Below are 16,828 nucleotides of genomic sequence, written 5' to 3'. Positions count from 1 at the left end.
CTGGCCCTGCCTGGTGTGGCTCAGTGGATGAAGCATTAGACTGCGAAGCAAAGAGTCACTGGTTCGATTCCCAGTCAGGCCACATGCCTCGGTTGTGGGCCAGGTCCCCAGGTGCGGGCGCATGAGAGGCAACCACACAGTGATGTTTCTCTCCCTGTCTTTCTCCCTCCTTCCCCCTCTCTAAAAATAAATAAAATCTTTAAAAAAAATTCTTCCCCAGCAAAAAAAAAAAAAAAAAAAAAGATGACTACTAACACATGTTGCCTTTGCCTCTGCAAACATGGACATTGCGCCTGGTAGGAAGATGTGGAAACCTTCCTCATGGAGATGGGTTATCCCAAGTTTAGAAAACATTTAAAAAAAATAGCATCTATGGATTGAGCGCGGGCTGCGAACCAAAGCATCGCAGGTTCGATTCCCAGTCAGGGCACATGCCTGGGTTGCAGGCCACAGTCCCCAGCAACCGCACATTGACGTTTCTCTCTCTCTTTCTCCCTCCCTTCCCTCTCTAAAAATAAATAAATAAATAAATCTTAAAAAAATTGGCATCTATTTTTATGGTAGGGAAGAGTTAGAGACAACATTTGTTTAATCAAAGGTTGAGTCCTCCCAGTACAAATCAAATGGAGCAGCAGTAATTACCAAGTAATCAGCTTGAGAACCTCAATTATGTGACCCCTAGCAAGTTATCATTTAATGAATGTGTCCAAAGGAGGGGCAGAGGCAGGGTTGGAGTCAAGGTCTCAAGACCCGAGTATTATTTATCTAGTAACTTTGGGAACATTTGAGGACTAGTCAGGGAACGGCATTTCAACGGTGTATAAATGGCAACAATTGCTTTTCTGAAGGTATACAGACCCAGAGTCCTGGGGGCCCCTTTTCCTAAAGGTGTGGCATCTGTACTCAAAGTCTGGGGGAAGTTGGGCCGCTGGGGAGAGCCACACCCTGGTGACCTCATATTGGCGAGAAGGTTTGGCCATGGGACACTTTCCCCGCTGCCTTTGACATGTGTTGTGAGGGAACCATCAGAAAAGGGTTTCAGTAAGTGAGTTACTTTGCAAACCCTCCATTGCTTCTGTTTCTCACGAAGCTTGTTTTCCCAGTTCAGGAAGGTGGGTTACCCACCTCTTCCTCCCCTTGGGCCCTCCCCCCAATCCTACTATAAATTCTGCTGCCTCCTTCTCTAGTCCAATGTCCACCGGTTTTTCTAGGGCCTCACTCAAGTCCTATATCATCTCCTACAACTTCTCTGCTCTGATTTCCACGTGGCCTATTGCCTGCCTCTGAATTCCCAGAGCCCTTGATGAATTCTGTTGTAGCTTTCATGGTGGTTTCTGAGACCTTTCCTCGTGGGTTCATTGGTTTCTGAATTCATTTATTAATTTGATCATTGAAGAAACTATTTCATGAGTGACAGCTTGGAGCCAGGGGTGGACAGGGCTCTAGAGATTTTCCAGAGAGGAAGACAGGAGTTTCACACGGTGTCTTGCCTCTCCAGCCGCAGTGTGACCGACCCCCTAGATGCTGGACCCATGTTGTTTTGGTGGCCACTGGCTTCCCCTCACAGTCCTTTCCTGCCTCGCTGTGGTGAGAAGTGTTTCCCTTCCAAGGAAGTGCTCTGTGCACCCTTTGGAATGAATGGATAAATACAAAAATCCACCCATCCTTTAACTCAGCACTGTACTAATCCAGTCAACAGTTTTTAAGCTTTCTTCTTGTATCATAGAGAACCAGATACCTTAATGTAGGTATATCCCATTTCTAAAAAAAAAAATGTTGAGCTAAAACCATTTAAATAATTCAAATTTGAGCAGGAGTATTCCCTTTGTAAAAGAATTCTTGGCATTAGAAATGGTTTGCCACAACATTTCTTGAGATAGTGAGCTCCAGTCTCTAGAACATTCAAAATGTGACCCGCTCTTTAGCAGAGCAAGCAGCAACCGCGGAGTGAGGGGAGGGGAGGTTCGGGCAGTAGCAGCTGTACTGGAGTTACCTGCCTGGGCAGCAGTGGGTGGAGACCTGCGTGCTTTAAAAAATCTGCCTTTTGAGGAGGGCGGTGATTTCTGCTGCCTCCTGGTGGTCAATGTGCGTGCGGCAGAGGCACCCTGCAGACTTATGGGGCATGATCCCTTGACATCACTCAAAGGGCATTATGATGCACTCTGGGTCAGAAAGTTTGGCTGGGGAACACCTTTCAGGTCTGGGGCTTATAAAAAGTAGAGGTCCTTTGGTCTCTGTGAAAACTCAGTTGCACAGGAAAAGAAAGGGTGAAAATGAGTGCGGAAAGAAAAACCACGGGGGCAAATAGTCCAGATGATTTTATTGCTAGCACTTCCTTTTCCATAAAGATTATTCCAAGGCCCACACACGGTCGATGACCTGGGTGGTGCTGGGTTGGCATGTTCTGGCCCTTGGCCAGCTGGAATTGAGGAAGTAGGGCTGGGACTTGTCAGTGTGTGGGGCTGCCCATTGGCTGAGGACATCGAGGTTGGCTGGTTGTGAAACCGCATGTCCTTATGACTTGGATTAAATTCAGTTTTAAATCCCAGCTCTAGACATGTCCTCCCTCTCTGTAGGCACCCCTCCAAGACCTAGCCTTTCCCCCCCGATCATCAGCAACCCCTGAGGCAGCAGGGACAGGAGCCAGGACCCGACTAACGGTCACAGGGTTGGATCTCTGGCGGGCTCATGCTAACACTGGGACCTAAGTTAGGTTTTAACTCCTGGGCCCTAAAGTGGACCGACCACCGGCCTACTTTCCCGTGAGACCGGACAGAAGGACATGGGAACAGATCTCAGAGCTGTCCTCAAGACCTGAAGGGATGACTTATCAGTTGACTTCACCTCCAACCAAGTGGCTCCCAGCACGACCTTGAATTCTAACCCACTGTGTCTTGTGATTTTGTCCTATAGAATCTGTGACTTACAGCCATCAGGGAGTCCAGGCTTTTGAGCATTAGCTTCCTGTTCTCCTGGGTGGTGCCATTCATCAATAAAATAGCCAACCTTTCTCCGCTGAAATTCTCGGTGTCTGGCTCTGCCCAAAGGCAATATCTGGCTGGACAGCCTCCTGTTCTGCCACGGTTAGGCGAGCCCGGAGCAGGCTGGAAGCTGGGCTGCGTGTGGCTCCAGATCAAATTCAGGCTGAGTAAATGCAACTGCAGGCATTGTGTGCCGTCTCCGGGAAGTATCTTTAAAGAAAGAGGCGTGGCCTTCTCCTTCCTGCTGGGTGAAAATGCGGATCAAAGGCTGGGATTTGAGTAGCTCTGGGACCACACTCCGGAAGGGTACATTAGGTGGGTAGAGGAGTGAGTTTGAAGAAGAAGAAGGCTGCTCAAGGACCAGAAGGCTGGTCCTTCGTGATTATGGAGCCACCAGAACAACCTTGACTGCTCTCCTTTGGACTTGGTTTCGATAACACTGCAGTGAGAATGTATTTCATTTAAGCTTCCTTTGCAGAGCCAAACCCACACATGTGCTGAGCAGCACAAGACGGACCTTTCTCAAGGGCAATCTTGCTTTTAAATAGGAGTTTTCTGCCTACTCTCCTTCGTTCATTCATTTGTTGAAAAAAAATGTTAAGTAGTGTGTACCAATGTGCCTTCCCTTGTTACTTAGTGAAGGACGGGAATTGGAGCGCAAAGCCAGTGGCACTGAGACAGAGTCAGATGTCATCGCCACTAACAACATCCTTTTAAAATCCCCAAGGGAAGCCTAGTGTGGCCGCTGCGGGGCAAGGACGGACTGACAACAGGGCGGTCTCAATGCAGTCGGAGCCCGCAGTCACGCCTTTGTTTTGGCTCCAATGACAACCGCGGGAGGGTGTGAGCACGGGCACCGTGGTATTGTGGAAACTGGTTTTATTTATTTCCCTTCCCTTTCTTCGCAGCACACATGGAATGGCAGGCAAGTGCAAACATTTCTCCTTGCCTCCCAGGGAGGCTTTGAAAATTAGGTCCCATTTTCCTTTCTTTTCTTAAATGTAATCCTTATTGTATTTTTTCCCCATTACCAATTAGTAGGTCTAGTTTTATTTGTTTGTTTTTTGGGTGATATTTTATTTATTTATTTATTTATTTATTTATTTATTTATTTGAGGGAGAGGAAGGCAGAAAGAGAGGGAGGGAAATATTAATGTGTGGTTGGCTCTTGTGCACCCCCTACTGGGGACCTGGCCTACAACCCAGGCATGTGCCCTGACTGGGAATCGAACCAGTGACCCTTTGGGTCACAGTCTGGCGCTCAATCCATTGAGCCACACTGGGTGGGGCAGGTCTAGTTTTTCACTCGGACTCTGGCCCCTTGTCCCAGTGTCATTGGGAACTGCAAGGCTCTAGAGAAAATTGACTGAGAGGGAAGCCTAGAATGTGAATCATAATCAAAATTAAGCTTATGGAAAATAAAGAAATGCAAAAAAATTATTTACCTAAGCTTGGGAACGAGAGTCACACTTGCTAAGTCACTTCCAGTTGCTGAGCTCTTACCACCAGCCTGACATGTTACTAAAGCCCTTTACAAGATTATTTTCCTTAATTCTCAAAGTCTGAGGGGGTGCGTATTGCAAAATCTATGTTTGCAGTGGAAGCAAACGTGGCCTGGAAACATTTGGTAACTTGCCTGTTGTTACATGAACCCAGGTCTGTGTGGCCCCGAAGGCCTTGCCCTGAACCATCACTTTTCTCAGTCCCTGCGGGGCGGCCTTCAAGTGCAGCGGGGAGGCTGGGGTCAGAGGCTTGCGCTGGCGCTCAGGCTGTGGCTCCCTGACTCTGAGTGTGTTTACACTGGGGCTTCTGTTACCTCGTCTGGCAGCACGCTGCTCCCTCTGCCCATCATCAGCAGAAGTCCTTGCCATGGGACCCACGCCTTCTGCTTCTGTGTCTTCCTTTTTATCATCCCACTTGATGGCTGATTAATGTGGAGAAAACTCCTGGAAGGAGGTCACTGGCAACAGAATAGGTGATGCTGGGGAGGTTCTTGCAGGAAGAGAGGGGACTACAGGTACCTCGTGGTTCCTGTCCCCTCCCCTCTCCCTGGACGCAGCCCTTTGTCCTGAAATTGGGTGACTCAGCACTCGTGAGGGAAGCCGAGGCTCAAATTGCCGGAGGAAACCAAACAATTCTTATTTACCAAACTGTCAAAATCCTATCATTGCAATTAAGGAGACAGGCAATTAACTGTGTCTTAATTACAGCAGCTGCCACTTCATCTGAATGCTGTAATTTACAGAGAGAATGGGAGGAGACTTTAAATTAATGTGTGTCTTTAAACAACGAAAAACAGTGATGGAGCCTGAAGAAAATTGTCAGCGGTGGTTGCGAGGGCCCCCCAGAAAGAGGTATTGTGACGAGCCGTCCTTACAGAGTGCCACAGAATGCCGCGGTTTCCTCCGCCTTTGTTGCCGATTGGCTGGATTCTTAATAAATGCCAGAGCGACGTTATTGTTGCCTATTTTGTATACAATGCAATTGAGTGATTTCAATAGCAACATCATCTGTGAAGCCTTCTGCAAGGGCCATCTCAATTTTTTTTTAAACTCATCTTTAAAACAAAGATGTTCACACCATCGGCCCATCAGTTGGATGATTCAGGGACAAAGAAATAAGTGTTTAAATTCAGGATTTTAAAGAGTTGTCAGATTTGCATCTGGTACAACGGATAGGGGAACTCAAGAATGAAAGACTTTCGCTTCAGTCTCAGTTGATAGGCTTAAGTGATTAATGCTGTTATTCCAGGAACTGGAATGCCTAAGAACCTACTGGACTCCAGGAGGCCAACAAGCAGTTCAACGTCTGTGTCCCTGGGGGTCTGCAAGCCAGAGAGATGGTATTTGAGCCATTTTGGTCCAGGGTGGGAACATGGATAAAGAACTTTTGTTGACCAACAGATCAAGAAGTGCTAGAAAATCTGCTGCTTGGCTTGTGTCCCATTAATCTTCTTTTCCAAACCCCTTACCTACCCTTTCTTCTCCTCCTGATAACAATGTTGGCTTGACAAAATACAACCAGAGACAGTGAAATTAAGAACATGCTGACAGTAACCAGAAGGCAGGTGGGAAGGGACAATGGGAAGAACAGGGGGAAGGGTTTTCAGGAACATGTATAAAGGATGCATGAAGAAAACCAAAGGGGGGGTAGGATCAAGGGTGGGGATGGCGGGAAATGGAGACAACTGTACTTGAACAACAATAATAAAAATAAAAAAAATAAATGTTGACTTGATATGAGACGTGAGGAGAGTTTTAAAAAATATTTTATTTATTTATTTTTAGAGAGGGAAGGGAGGGAGAAAGAGAGAGAGAAACATCAATGTGCGGTTGCTGGGGGCTGTGGCCTGCAACCCAGGCATGTGCCCTGACTGGGAATCGAACCTGCGACGCTTTGGTTCGCAGCCTGATCTCAATCCACTGAGCTACGCCAGCCAGGCCTGAAGACAGTTTTTGAAGGTACATAACCTGCCGTCTTCTCAGATCACCAGGTGTTGAATAAAGCGTTCACGAAGACTCGATCTTTGTCTTTACTTATTGGTTCTGGCAGTGACAAGCCGCATGACGGCCCACGTTTCCAGTTTCACAGCCACTCTTTGAGACAAGTGGTTTTTATTACCACACATTCCAGACGAGGAATCCAAGGCTCAGAGATGCAGAGGAACTTGCTCAGTGTCACAAAGCCAGATCTCAAGTAGCCAAGTCAATGTCAAAGTCAGATGTGACTTCAGAGTTTGCCTGTTACCCAAAGGCCAGTTGGCAGCATGAGGTCAAAGTGCCACAGTGCGGGGCCCCATGCGAGGGAGAGGACAGAGCTGCGGCAGATCCAAGGTGAGCGTCACTTAGAAGTTGTTGGGTGTCAAGGATCTACCGGCTGGCAGATTGGGGGCGGCTCAGCTGCCTTCGGAGCTGTGTGTCAGTCCCTGGGAGGCCAGGGCGGTGTGTTAAGAATATGCAGCTTTCAAGCCAGGTGACCTCGGGAAATGCCTTGATTGTCTCTGAGCGTCAGCAGCTTCCCTGTTGTTCGTGTGTATACGGGGGACTAGATCAGCCTTGCACATCCGCCATGAGGATGTAAAGGGAGAACTCACGTCCAAGTAGCTGGGAGAATGGCTGGTACTTAGACACCACCCAGGAAATGTTAGCTCCTCCCCCCTCTTCCCCTGCAGGGCACTGGGCGGAGCCTCAAATCCAGGTGGCGTGGGGGTAGGGGATGTTTCCGAGTGGTTACTGATGATGAGAAAGTCCAGGGGCCTGTGATAGGAATCTGACCACATTTGGGGGGAGGGAGAGCCAAGCTTAGGAACCGAACAGATGTCCAGTTAGCATTGCCAGGGGCCAGGCCCATGCTGGGTACCCAGTACCACAGGCTTCGCGTTGAATCCCAGAGCTGAGTTTGAGGCTGGTAAAGTCCTCCTGCTTCAGATCAGAGCAAATCCTAGGACTGGTATGTGACACCCAATGGCTTAGCAGAGAGGTGGGAGGCTGAGCTGTGGGGCTGGGCAGGGGACAATATCTGAGAGCCGGCCGGCTGTGAGGCCCTGGGTCTGGGCTTTCTCTTGGCAAGCTGTCCACGTAGTCCTTGCGCCCCATCCTGGCAGGCGGCAGAGAGATTACGGCTGTGTAGACAGAAGGACTGAGGGGTGTGGCTCTGTGCCTGCAGGACACCCACCTTAGGCTGGCGCATTTGGGACAATCTTTTCTCTGGCGTGATTGAACTTTGACCTCTCTTCTGGAAAGCCATCAGTCAGTGTTTTCAATACAACATAATAACTTAGAGAGAAAATTACATAGAAGTGAAGTTGATGCCTTTACGTAAGTACCTTCTCAAGAGAGTTGATCTCAGAAAACTAAAAATGGTTCTGCCTTTTGACCCAGCAATTCCACTGCTGGGACTCTATCCTAAGAACACTAAAACACCAGTACAAAAGAACCTTTGCACCCCGATGTTCATAGCAGCACAATTTACAATAGCTAGGTGCTGGAAGCAACCTAGATGCCCATCAGTAAATGAATGGATCATAAACTATGGTACATTTACACAATGGAATTCTATGCAGCAGAAAGAAAGAAGGAGCTCCTACCCTTTGCGACAGCTTGGATGGAGCTGGAAAGCATTATGCTAAGCGAAATAAGCCAGGCAGTGAAAGACAAATACCATATGGTCTCACCTTTAACAGGAACCTAATCAACAAAACAAACAAACAAGCAAAATATAACCAAAGACACTGAAATAGAGGACAGGCTGACAGTGACCAGAGGGGAGAAAAGAGGGAATTTCAGAGGACAATGGGAAGGGTTCACAGGAACAAATTTAAAGGACACATGGAGAAAAAATAGGGGGAGGGTGGTAATGGGAGGGAAGAGGGAAGGGTTGGGTGGGTGGGCTGGATTGGGAGTAAAAGGGAGAAAACTGTACTTGAACAATGATTAAAATAAAAATTAAAAAAAAGAGAGAGTTGAAAATAGGCTGGGAGTTACCTGGGAACCTCTGTCATCCAGACTCGAGCCTCGCTGACCCCACTGGCTTTGGGCCCTAATGTGTCTCTGCCTTTGTTCGCCTTCCTCTTCGCTCCTTGGACCACAGTCTGCGTCCAGGGGTCCTAACGCAACCCGAGGCCTGGGCAGCCTGTCCCAGAGGAGCGAGCGTTTTAAGCTTCTCTATTTGTAACCAACGTACCGATAGAGGTGCTGCTTTTTTGACCATCAGGGGGTGCTTAGCCAGGAGACCAGGATGCGCCTTGGTACTCTCCCTGTGTGCGGACAGCACAGAAGCAACAAAGGTTCACACACTGCAGCTAGCTGGGGTTACCAGCTGGGGTCAGGCAGATGTGAGGGTCCCCACCCTTCATCCTGTCAGCCAACCACCTGAACCCACCAGGAAATCTCCCTTGTCTTACAGAATCACAAAAAGTAGAGCTGGAGGCGCCTTGGAGACCATCTGATTACATGAGGAAACTGCTTATGACCAAGCAAGGTGTGTTCATCCATTCCCGACATCCCCCTGAGCCCCCCACAGGGTGCATGGTGCTAGTCGCTCAGCACCCAGAGGTGACAAGACAGGATACTTGCAGATCTGGGGCAAAACTTCAGTTTTCTTGCCCGCTGGTCCTTTACTTTTTCATCCCTCGTGGCAAGGTGGGTGACTCTTGTCAGGGTCCTACCTGAGGTGGTGTATAAAAGTAATTGAATGGGGGCCCTGGCTGCGTAGCTCAGTTGGTTAAAGCATCATCCCGGCATGCCAAGATTGTGGGTTCGATCCCTGGTCAGGGCACATGCAAGAAGCAACAATGAATGCATGAATAAATGGGACAACAAACTGATGTCTCTTTCTCTCTCTCCCCCCACAACCCCCACCTCTCTACAATCAGTAAGTAAAATAAGAAAAAAAACCTGACTGAATGAGATCCTCAGGACAGAATAGCCACGTTGGCCTATGGTGAGTGAAGAGGCTGGAAAAAGACAGAGAGGAAAGAGAAGATTTGGAAAGAATTAAGGCATCTTTGAAACCCCTTTCTAAGGAGTCAGGAAATTCAAACACCTCCAATAAGCAGCCAGGCGAGTATGTGGAAGTGAGTGGAAGTGGCTGGGAGACTGCAATGGGGGTGTCCTGTAGATTTGCGGGGGGTGGTGGGGGGGTGTCTAAGCCCCTGCGAAGGGCCAGCTGCTCCTGGGCTCTAACCTGTTGGTGCTGCAGGGGGGGAAATGGGCCCAGTGTTGCCGGGTCTTCCACTTCTTTCGAGAGAAAACATTTCTGACGGGGCCTCTCTGGACCTGCGGTGCGCTGAGCAGGCGGAACAAAGCGGGCAGCTGGGTCTGTCCGATCAGCCATCGCGGCACCCCCGTGGATCTCAAAATTAAAGCGCGGCGTAGATGCCTCAAAGGAAAGCAGGCTGCTCCCTCTCCTCTTCTTTAGTTCCGTCCTGCCTTTCCCGCAGAGTTATTCTCTGCTTTCAGAAAGGGCCCTGAGTGAATTATTCATGGTGTTGCCATTGGGAATTTTAACTTAGTGGTAGGGGTTCCACCGGCAGCGTCCACTGCAGGGCATGCGTTAGGGTCCCCGACTGAGACACACAGGCGTGGGAGTGGCCTTGCCCTTCTCTGTGCTTTCCTCCTGCAGCTCCCACATGGTCTCTAGGGGGATGAGAAAGTGTCCAGGAAAATCACACCTTTACCTACGAAAGGGAGCTCCAGCTGATTCAGACCCCTCTCTCTGAGCCTCTCTGGACACTGGCACCGCGGCTGAGCCCCAGGGGACAGGTGTGGCCCCCATCAATCAGGTGGGAGAACATGTACAGAGAGCAGCAGCAGGAATGGGTTAATTCTGACTGCAGATATCACAGTGGGCAGATGCGGTATTTGAGAAATATCAATGGATTGATTTTCCACCGGCCGCGATGGGGGAGGCTGTTCCAGTTAAAGGTTATGGCAGAGACAAAGTTCAAGCCACGTGCCCGTCGGTAGGGCTACTATAACAAAGTACCATACACGGAGTGGCTTAGGCAACAGGCATTTATTGTTTCACAGTTCTGGAGGTTGGAAGGTCAAGATCAAGGTGTGGCAGGGTTGGTTCAGAACTTGCTCTGTCCCTCTCTTCTCTCCTCTGGTGGATTGCCAGAAATCCTGGGTGTTCTTTCGCCTGTACAAGCATCAGCCCGTCTCTATCTTCATTTTCACAGAGAGTTCTTCTCTCTGTTCCTGTGCCTCTCCCCAATTTTCCCTTAAAAAAAAAAAAACAAAAACCAACGAACACCAGTCGTATGGATTAGGGATTCACCCTGCTGACCTCGTCTTAATTTAAGTGAAGACATCTATAATGACCCCATTCCAAAAAAGGTCACAGTCTGACATGCTGCAGGTTAAGACTTCAACATGCAAATTGTGGCGGGGACACAATTTAACCCATGACACCCAGGATGCGGGTCACGTAGTGTCATGTGTTGAGAGGAGGGCAGAGGGACATGGGACTGCAGGGAGACACTTTCAATAAACTATTAATAATGAATGAGAACGGCACACGCTGGCTGAACAGTTGTTTTACGCCAGGTACTATTCTCAGTACCTCCCATAGGATGTTTAGTCCTCGCCGTTTTTATAGATGTGGAGAAAGAGGGAGCATACTTTGCTCAACTTTGAAGCTTCCCTAAAATACCTCCAAAACGGGTTTATTCAAGAAGAAAAGAGGAAATGCTAATAATATTGAATGTAAACTGTAATTGCAAAAGAAGCCAAAAGAAAAAAAAAAGAGGAAATGATGAAGAAAGGCCGCATTTTCTGCGGTGCAGGGAAGCTGTTTCCTCCAAGTCTCTGGAAGCTGCCGGCTCAGTGTCCGTCCGCATGAACCAGCCCGAGTTGGTTTTGCTCTCCTGCAAGTCGACTGGCCAGGGAGTTTTGAGTCAGGACTGAGTCACAGCTGTGGTATGTCCTCCCGCCCGAAAACAAACTTTGTTTTTCCAGCCACCAAGGAAATGTTTGAATGGAGGAAACCGTTTCTGTGGTTATTTGTCACCTCTGGTTCACAGCAGAGTTTGTGCCCTGGGCGTTGCTTGGGCTTTGCGCTGTCCTCTGCCGTCCCTCCCGGTCTGGCCTGGCACTGCCCTTTGAAAGTCTCCTCCAAAACCAATCGACATTTGATGGTAATGTCAAAGCTGAGCAAACCCGTTCAGGGGGCCTCCAGGCAAGAGGAAGAAAGAAGAGGCTTGAGTGGGAGATGATTTTTTTTCTGATTATTGCTATAAAACCTGTTGCCTTGTTCCAATATTGGCTCTGGTCTTTCTGAATTACTCCTACAAACCAAAAAGTCCAACCTGGTCTGGGGACAGAGACACCCAGAGGAGGAGAGAGGATTCAGAGTCATTTCTCTCAAGCTTTTTGTTGCTGTTTCTCAGACCCAGGCATGTTACCCTGAGATAGTGGCATGTACTTATTATTTTTAAAGATTTTATTTAGTTATTTACAGAGAGGGGAAGGGAGGGAGAAGGTGAGGGAGAGAAACATCAGTGTGAGAAACACCCATCGGTTGCCTCTCCCACACACCCCAACCACAGGGACCAGGCCCGCAACCCAGGCACATGCCCTGACTGGGAATCGAACCAGCGACCCTTCGCTTTGCGGAACGACGCCCAACCCACTGCGCTACACTGGCCAAGGAAATAGTGACACTGTTTTAAATAAAGAGATTGAGCAGCCTCGTCTGCCTGTCTTTTGACTGGGCCGTCAGACAAAGCACTTTTAGCGACTATGGGATCACAGAAGCAAACCTCAGAGCCAGCCCCAGAGAGCTGGGGTGCTGCCCTCGTGTGCTAGGAAAGGTGGAAGCCGGGAAAGCAGCAGCGGCTTGCCGAGGTCGAGGAGCTTGGTCTTCTGAGTCAGATTCCAGACTGTTCTGTGCATTGAGTGTCTGTGATTGAACGTGACAGTGGTGGGGAGCCCTGCAGATAATAAAAGCTGAGATGTGAAAGGTTTTTTTTTTAGATAATACTTTCATATCTCATTTTCTCATTAGAAATTTTTGAGGCTACAGGTAGAGCTAGGCATACCACCGAGTCTCTTCAGGGACTCAGAAATCGGGGAACCCCTTGATATGTTTGAATATATATATATATATATATATATATATATATATATATATATATATATATATATATATATATGCTATGGTTTATATGCTCACCCAGAAGGGCAAGTTCAAGTTTTCTGAGAAATGTAGGCTGTCCTTTCTACAGGTTTCTTTCATATTCTCTTCTTCTTCCCCCCACCTCCCTGAGCCAGTGCCCGGCTGCTGAGGCACCACCGCAGAGGTGGCCTTGTATCTCATTAGAAACAAAGAGCGTGGAGAGCGGACCCTCTAGGAATCGCCCCCAGGAGCCGGATGAACGTTTGGGGCTTACGGAGGGTAGCTGCCCTGACCATTTAGACGACCAAGTGACAGGACCGTCATGTTAATCCTCCCCCAGGGGCAGGTTCATGATTTTTCTCCGACTGGTGAGCTGCTTGTCACACTCGCATTGACGGAATGCTTTAGGTTTGACTTCTTTTTATGTGATTATATCACGGGGCGCGGGAAGAGACTTTTAATACCGTTTCTTTGATCTGCCAGTCTTGTAACGGTTGCATGCTGGTTTAATTATCGCAGCTTTATAGGACAAGGCCTCCTCGTCACCTGGAAGGGCACCCAGGGGCAGAACTCATTGCCTTGCGAGACCTGTGGCCACTGGCCCCTTGGGGCTGACCCGTGGGGCATGAAGACTCATGAAAGGTCATGGGGAAGCTTTTGGCTCTGGTCTGACCACGGCCACTGGCCCTTTCTACCAACCTCCTCACAGAGAGTGAGTTAATCACGGTGAAGCCTGGCCCTCCCTTCAAACTCTAAAGTCCCAGGTCAGCACAAGCGTTCTCCGTTTCCTGGGGACAAACGTGCCCCATTTCCTCCTGGACTGCAGGTCGGGACCTGTTTGCTGCAGCTGTGATGTGCCTTTCGTCTCAGCCGCCTGCCAGGCCAAATCAATTGGGCTCTTTTGGCGTGTCAGCTCCCCTTGATATTTATTTCTATTTAATTGGGCAGTCCCGTTTCGTTGGGCTGCCTACCTCAGTTTTAGTTGCCTCTTTGTCGCTTCTCCTTGGACTCACGACCCTCCCCTTACTGCCGTCTGCAGCCACGTTGTGGGTCACTCGCTCTGCATATCCCCAGGCACCACCCCGAGGTTTCACTCCAAATACAGCGAAGCTGCTGGGTACAATGCAGGACATCACGCACTATTTGGGACGTGCTTTATGGGGTGCCATGTAATGTTGGGGTACACTACAAAATTGTTCATTGTTTATGTGAACTTGACATTGAACTGGGCATCTGTAATTGCATTTGATGCATCTTGTCACCCTGAATGACAAGTGCCTCTTTGCCTGGGAGGTGCAACAGGGGGACCCATGACCAGCTCACGGCCTGGGCTTCCCTTCACTTCTCTACAAAAATCAATGTCCTTTGCCTGTTAAGAGTATCGGGTGGGGGTGAGGGAGATGTCAGGATAAGCGCAGACATTTTTTTTTATCACACTGTTGATACTTATGGTAGCATTGAATTCAAAAGGTAATTTATCTTTCTTCTGACTCACAAGCGAGCAGCCATGCGACATCGGCTGCACTGTGCACGCTGGAATCCACTGTGTGGGCTGCGTACCACGGCCACCATCTCCACACGACATCATTTCAGTCTGGGAGTCGAAATTACCCCTGCCAGCCTCCCAGCCCCCGGATGTTGGCTGAACTTGAGACGACGCCTTTTGATTCATACCAGAGGACCAGGCTCCAGGAAACCCAAGCAGCCTTGCCACTCGGCTCGGTGGCCATGGAAACACAGGCCACATTCCTCTGCGGCAAAGACTTCCTGTGCAAAATACCTTCGGGGCCTAGCCAGTGACCCTCTTGTACTGAGCAATGTTTGCTAATAAATTCTGTCTGTTTCAAGAGGGAAATACCAGTCGTTTACTTTCGATTCTGTGTCCCTTGCCTTTGGAATGCAAATTCACAAAAACACCGCTGAGATCAAGGTCTGTGAGTTTGGCGCCTCCGTTTCGGCTGATGACCGAATCCTGGTGGGTAGGGTTGTCAGAGCAAACTAATTAGCCTTATGTATTCCGATCTTCCAGATCCTGTGTGAAAAATACTCCCTTTAGCTTAGTGTATCTGTCTCCAAAATATTACCCGTGGGAAAATGATGTTCCCATTCCGTTCATCGCCTTTTGGGCCCATCGCAAATCCTGGTATTTAAGGTCCTGCAGTTAAATGATTCTGTCCCGGAGCATGCGATGGAAATGCAAGGTAAATAATTACAGGAGCGGGACCATATGCCCGAGCAGACAGAATGCACCTTGATGGGGGACGGAGCGTGTTCAGATAAATCACGTCCAGATTGCGAGGTGCAGGATGGCGTGGGCTGCGGGCAGGTGCCCCTGTGGGTCGGAAGGACTCAGAAGTGCTGCTGGCTGGGAGCCTTCAGCCATCAGTCCTCTCCAGAAACTGCCCTTGGCTGCGGAGGTCATGCCATCACGGGGCCGCCTGCATCCAGCAACTTCTTTGTAGGGGTGAAAGGCTCAAATCCTGACAACTCTGGAGGGTCCTCTCAGTATCCGAGCTCCCCGGGGGGCGGGGGTCAGCTGGAGGCCTTCGTTGAGGGGGTAGCACAGTCCACCTTCTTCCCATCATTTCTTTCCCTTTCTCCAGGGATGTTATTCCCAAGAGCACCTCCAATGAGCTTCCTGCATGCTAATCTCCGTCTCAGAGTTTGTTTCCCAGGGAACCAACGTGTACCTGGTGCAACCAGGAATGGTCTGAGAGGCAGGCAGCCAGAGAGGATTCTGCAACTGAACCACCCACTGTCTGGCTCAGGATGCCGACCTCGGACTGCCGGAGCCGGGGCGGAGCTTAGCTCCAGGAAAAAGCAGCAGTGCAATGGTTAAAACGTTTGCTGCTGGTAAATTTGGATGGTGTGCCAGTGAGAGGGAATATACAGGTAGGTGAGGTGCACTGGGTGTTTGAGAAAAATGGGGAGAATCGAGATCAGAAGGACAGTGGAGCTGGTAAGTGTTGCAGGAGCAATTTTGAAAAATGAGAGGCGGACAGTGAGGGCACAAACCGCAAGGCGGTTACGCGAGTCAGAGGCCTGCTTGGCCGCACAGAAAGGAGTCCCTGGCTGCTGCGGCCACAGAGCAGGAAAGGCTAAGGGTCATCCCGGCATTTGACCACGAGTAGCAGAGCTTTGTGAAGGTTGAGCTCCCAACCTGGGCAGGTCCACTCTAACCAGCTCAGGCCCCTGATTAGTGAAGAATGGAACCTGGAGACACAAGGTGGGAGCATCTACGTGGATGCACTTAAAAATCCCAACAACCTGAACACTCCGAACCTGCAGAATCGACTCCCTCCGCCACAGGAAGGGCTGGCATTCACCTCGCTTGCTTGAAGACACAGCAGAAGCCGTCTTCCTGCAAGAGAGCAGGCGCCCTTGTCAGGGCTCACCTGCCAGTCACTAGCATGGCGTCATACTGCCACCCAGAGCCGGGAGGAGCTTCGGGGCCTAGGCGCCACCTGCTGGAGGGAGGCTGCAGCGGACGTACAGGGCGGGGTTCTGAGTGTGGGGGTAGGGCAGGAGACTGGGGGTTGTATTGACCATATTTCCTGTATCCTTCACGCTCTGGCATTGGAGCCTCGATCCTGAAGAGCCTGCTCCTCCCAGAGCTGGCAAATTCCCAGAGATAGCAAACGATTCCCCCGTGAGCATGCCTTTCTGTGCAAACCAGCCAATCCCAAGCCCATTCCCCAACTGTCTCCTTTATCAAACTCGCAGGGCCAGATGCCCCGAGGGTGCCGAAAGTATTCACACTATCCAATCTTAAACTCACTCAGTGTGCGATGGCTGCCTGGCCCATGCCGTCCCACAGAAACCCCGAGAAAGACTCCGGGCCACCGTCTCCATCCTGTTTCTGACTCCTGGCGGTCCCGGATCCTTCCCCATGGCGTCCTCGCCTTGCCTGAGCATGCGGGGAGAGCAGGAGGTTGGCGTCCTGTGCCTGGTTCATGTTCTGGACCCGAGGTTGTGGTCAGACTCAGAACCCAGTGGCTGGGCAAGAGGCCGGGTCTCCGTGAGAAAAAACCTGAGCCATCACCATTATATGTAGTACTGTTTGCCCTGGTCTTTCTCCGAAGATCCTTACAGTGGTTTTCTTAGGCGACGGCATGGATGGCTCTCAGAGCCATGCAGCCTGACTGCGGCAGCCCTGTTAGAACGAGGTGCACGGGGACCAGGTGGGGAGTGGGATTCGGGCCCAGGTCTGACTGACAGTGGGTCCACTG

General features: G+C 49.8%; 1 long non-coding RNA gene across 1 annotated transcript; it reads left to right on the top strand.

The window, feature by feature from the left end:
• The first annotated feature begins 12,784 nt into the window (after window positions 1-12,784).
• On the top strand, window positions 12,785-14,394 carry LOC123804341. Its single transcript, XR_006783143.1, has 3 exons — window positions 12,785-13,007; window positions 13,119-13,311; window positions 14,098-14,394. It is a non-coding gene; the product is annotated as an uncharacterized LOC123804341 (long non-coding RNA).
• The last annotated feature ends 2,434 nt before the right edge of the window (window positions 14,395-16,828 follow it).

The sequence above is a fragment of the Phyllostomus hastatus genome, unplaced genomic scaffold, assembly GCF_019186645.2.
Source record: "Phyllostomus hastatus isolate PE091 unplaced genomic scaffold, TTU_PhHast_1.1 phas_contig_148, whole genome shotgun sequence".
Taxonomy (NCBI): domain Eukaryota; kingdom Metazoa; phylum Chordata; class Mammalia; order Chiroptera; family Phyllostomidae; genus Phyllostomus; species Phyllostomus hastatus.
This window is presented reverse-complemented; position numbering and strand designations above follow the sequence as displayed.